Source organism: Phalaenopsis equestris, unplaced genomic scaffold, assembly GCF_001263595.1.
Source record: "Phalaenopsis equestris unplaced genomic scaffold, ASM126359v1 Scaffold232314, whole genome shotgun sequence".
NCBI classification, from domain to species: Eukaryota; Viridiplantae; Streptophyta; class Magnoliopsida; order Asparagales; family Orchidaceae; genus Phalaenopsis; species Phalaenopsis equestris.
This window is the reverse complement of record NW_018250280.1, coordinates 45,018-50,194: the sequence shown is the minus strand read 5'-3', so window position 1 is coordinate 50,194 and position 5,177 is coordinate 45,018.

Here is a 5,177-nt window from a genome sequence, read left to right as displayed (position 1 = left end):
GTCAGCCAGTATCTGTGTAGGATTAGTAGCAACAGTTACTCTTTGGGATTCAACACCTTCAATAGCTAGGTAGTTAGCTGGTTTGTTTCCCTCCCTATAGGTAAAACAGTAATTGATTTGGATCTCCTTGGTGAGATGTTTTATCTTAATAATCCACTGTTGGATATGCCATGGAGGTACAACAATACCTGTCATATACTCAATTAGCATAGAGGAATCAACCTCAGCTTGAATTTGTGTCCATTTGTTTATGACTGCCATTTTGATGGCCCAGTAAAGAGCAGCTGTCTCAGCTTCCAAGGAATCTTCAACAATAATTGGTGCTTTGAAGAACATTATGCATTTGCCTTTGTAATCTCTGAATACCCCTCCAATTCCTGCTATGTGGGCTGTAACACTTCCATCAGTGTTAACTTTAAGGTGGGGATAACTGGGTTTTTCTAGTAGACTTTAACGACTTTACTGCAGATCTGATCCATGCTTTGGTTCATCTTAAGGATGTTTGGAAACCCCTTCCAAATGATCAACTTTTTGATATAAGCAAGATAATTTGCCTCCACTGTTTCAGTATTCACCTTATCCTCTTTATGCTTGTTTTTGTTCCTTGCATTCCAAATGAACCAGGCTATGATGAAAGGGATTGTACATAGTTTAACTTTTTTTCAGTCTGACCAACACTTCTTAAGTTGTTCCCATCCCAAGTTGATAGTGTTGATGTGGAAATTAATTATCAGGGATCCCCAAAACTTCTTGGAGAAGTCACAATGGAAAAAAAGATGAGTAGCTGTCTCTTCACTGTTCTAGCAGAGATAGCATTTTGAAGGCCCCTTCAAGCCCTTTAACTTGAGAATATCATCAGTAGGGATTAAGTTATTCAGCACTCTCCAAGAGACGAAAGCCATAGAGGGGGATAGGAATTTGGTCCACAGATTTTCACCCCAAGCGGTTTCCTCCCAGGTGAACAACTGATTGTAAATGGCTTGGGTCACACTTTGGTTTGAGTTAAACTTTATAATCATCCTATCCTTATTATTTCTGTCAAATTGGATTTTAGATATCTGCCTCATGGAGTTTTCTGTGACAACCTTTTGGAGTACTTCCTGAGACCACTTCTGCCCCTCCCAACAATCCTTCACCATTAGGTTCTTGTCCAAATTCACATCCAAAGGTTCAATAGTGTTCTCTGGGCACCATTTGTCCTGCCAAAAGTTGATGTTACCTTGACCCAACTCCCAAGTCTAGAGATTTTCAGCTTGTTCCTTCATTTTGAGCATCTGTTTCCAGGTCATAAAGTCTCCCAGTTTGGCCCTCACCTAGTTAGGATGATAAGTTCTGCAATACTTGGAGTACATGAAATTTGCCCAGAGGTTAACATTCTGTTTGAACTTCAGCTAAAGTTTGCACATGCTAATTTGGTGTAACTGTTGAAATCCCTTGAAGCCTAAACCCCCAGCATATAGAGGTTTGGCAGCTTTCTGCCAGCTTGCCCAGATCCTATTTTTCTTGTTCCCAAACCACAAGAATCTGTTGAAGGTTCTTTCCAACATAAGTTGAGTCCTTTTCTTCATCACTGCCACTTGTAAGGTGTAAAGGGGGAAGGTGGTTAAGATGCTTTTTAGCAAGGTAATTCTGCTTCCATTAGACAGGAAGGAATTTGCCCACCCTTGGAGGGTAGCAATGGTTTTATCCACTATCTCATTAAATTGTATTTGTTTATTCCTTCCCTTAGTAAGATAAAACCCCAAGTATTTAAAGGGGGTATCCATAGCTTTGAAACCAGTGAGCTCTAAAATCCACTGTTTGTAGGCTATGGAGCAATTCTTGCTGAAGAGAATGTGGCTTTTATCTTTGTTCACTTCAAGGCCAGAAGCTTGCTGGAACTTTTTCAAATCTGCATACAGATGTTTGATAGCATTCTTATTAGCTCTGGAGAAAATTTAAATGTCATCAGCATAAATCAGATGGCTGATGTCTTTTTTGGATCTGTTGAGATAAGTGCTGTAATCTTTTCTGTTGCCAGGTTTATCTATGATTTTAGACAGGTAGTCCAGAGCCAGTATGAAAATGGTTGGAGATAAGGGGTCCCCTTGTCTCAAACCCTTGTTAGCCTTGAAAAATCCATGGGTTTTCCCATTATATAAAACAGTGTTAACATTTCCTTCAAGCCATCTTTGGATGTTTTTATAGGAGTCTTTTGTAAAACCCTTAGCCTTCATAATCTCTATGATGAAGTTTCAATTGATCATATCATAAGTCTTCTTCAAATCCAGTTTAAATATCATGTTGCCCCCTCTGCAAGGTTTATCAAGATCCAACAGAAGCTCTTGGGCTATCATAATGTTGTCCCCTATGTTTCTCCCTTTCACAAAGGTTGCTTGTTTGGGGCTAATGAGATGTTGAAAAATGGGTTGGATTCTAAAAACCAGAATTTTGCTAATGATCTTACTAACAATGTTAGTAAGAATAATAGTTCTGTAGCTACTCCAATACTCTTTTACTGATGATTTAGGGAAAAATATAATGGTAGCGGTATTGAAATAGTCTGGTAAAGGTTGTCCCTTGAAGTGGTGTTGTATAACTTCAATAATCTGTACTTTGATGACCTCCCAAGCCTTCTTATAGAAATCAGCAGAAGAACCATTAGGACCTGCTGATTTGGCACTATCAATAGAGAAGAGAGCTCTTTTTTATTTCTTCCTCGCTAGGGGTTTCAGCTAGCTTTATCTTGGAACAATTATCCTTCTTATCTTGGAACAATTCTAATTCCACATGCTGTCTTTTATTTAATTCACAATGCATCAGATCTTTACAGTAGGCTACAGCACTGCCAGCAATCCCTTGAGCATCTCTGATCCAATTTCCTTGGTTTTCTTTGATAGAGTGAATGGTGTTGCATTTTCTTTGATACTTGATGCAGACATGATAAAATTTAGTTTTTCTGTCACCATCCATGAACTTGTTCTTTGTTGCCTTATGTTTCAGGAATTGTTTTTTCCATTCTACAACATTCAATAACTTTTCATTGGCTTCCAGAAGGAAATAATCTCCCACCTGACCCTTGCTGTGTCCTTCCTCCAGAAGTTGGAGCTCTTTCTTAGCCTGTTCCACTCTAGTCAAAATATTCCCAAATGTGCTCCAATTCCAATTACTAAGAGCTTTAGCAGTCTTTTTCTATAGTTTCCACAGCTTGATTAGGGGGTTTTTGTAATCACAACCCTTTCAATTCTCCATAAAAATATGTATGAAATCTCTGTGGCTTGACCAAACATTAAGCTATCTGAAGGGAGGTATGTTGTTGTGTTCATTGGCTAAGATAGAAATTAACACAGGTCTGTGATCAGACTCTGCCAGACTAAGGTGAGTGACATCAGTTTGTAAATAATTCTGAATCCAGTTGTCATTAGCGAAGAACCTATCCAATCTCTCCCAAATTTTTCCCCTTCTCTAAGTGAAATCTGGTCCATTGGTCCATTGTGGTCCATTGAATCCCAAATCAAACAGCCCAGCAGAATTGATGTTGTCATTGAGGGCCCATTTGGGGCAGCTTAGAAGTGCAGCGGCATTTTTGAAAACGCCGCTGCACCGTTTGTTTTGAGTGTTTGCGCAACTTATTTTATAATCTCATTTTGAATTTAGAGAAAAGCTGGTCGCGGGTCGATACCCGTGATCAGCGTTCGAAACGTGCTATTGGGGAATATTTTATGCGCACACCCTTATCCGCCTGCCCTAAAACCTTATTTGCTTGCCTCCGCCTCCAGCTTCGCTCTTCCTTGCGTCGAAGTACCTCTCTGTCGCCGCCGACTCTCCGGTCTTCCTCCGCTCCGCCGAAGACCAGTGCTTCCTCCGCCGAAGACCCGCGCTTCCTCCGCCGACTCTCCAGTCTTCCTCCGCCCCACCAAAGCTGCCATATGCTAGGAGTAAAGCGAAGAAGCTTCCTTGCTTCCTCTATAAAGTGGAAAACTCCTAAAGCAGAAGAAACAGACACATAAAGCACAACCTTCTTCTCACCCGAAGCTTCATTTTCAAACTGAACTAGAGGTCCCATGAAGAAGGGCTCAAACTCCATGGAAAGTTTGCTGTAATCTTTTTTAGAGAGAAGCTGAGAAAGCTCTTCAATGCCTTGCTGCTTGCCTATAAAACTGGCTTTAGTTAGTTCCTCTGGTAAAGAAGCAGCTTCTCCATTAATGGTCATGGTTGGTGAAGTTCTGTTTATAGTTGAATTTGTGTTTTTGAGCTTCTTAGTATGAGTTCCATGCGATGGAATAGATTTTGGGTGGTGGTGATTAAATTCGTGGTTTCAGGTCCCCTTTAGAGGGAAGCTCGGCGGCTGTCCGCCGGAGGTTGCGCAGCGGTTTAAAAGGCTCATATGAAATTTACTTTCAGGCTCAGTTGATAAGAAGAGCAGGCAATACTTCTGTGTTAATACTTCTGTGTTATTTTCAATATATGAAATTAAAATTTTGATGAATGTTTGCTTCAAACGATGCAGCTCAATCATGTTGTTAGAATAAATAGGTTGCCACAATGGAAATTTTTTTATTTGTTAAAGAAGATATGCAGCAAGGTGTTAAACCAGCAGGACTTAGCAGCCTTCTGAAAAAACTCCTGTATTTTAACTCAGTTTTAGTCAAGGAAAAATCTAAATATATTAAGTAAAGTTAATTCTGCAAATTAATACAAAGATATATAATCGAAGATTCTCATTTTTGTTTGATATTGGTGCTTGTAGATTTTTACTCTTCCTATGCATTGGTGTTGAAGGAGCTTCGGCAGCCCATACCTATAAGGGCGTATATAATGGCGTACAACATTTCTCCCATATTTGTTTGATATTGGTGCTTGCAGTTGTTGTTTCCATGATATATTTACATTTTTAACATCTAAACAAGTGCTTATATTGGTCTCAAAGAATATATTGGCTTCCATGATAGATTTACATTTTTAACATCTAAACTTAAGTGCTTATATTGACTTAATAATCTCCAAATTGAAATAATTTTGGTCGATGCCCTCGCCAGCATGAGCTTTCAATCATTCTGGATATGCTTGTATTCGGTGCTTTCCATTCTTTCTCTCTCAACTTTTTAATTATTTTGAAGTCATCATAGCACTCCTTGCGTTTATATTTTTTTGACAGAATTACATAGCTGAGCTTCTATGCCTTATGCTTTCAAATC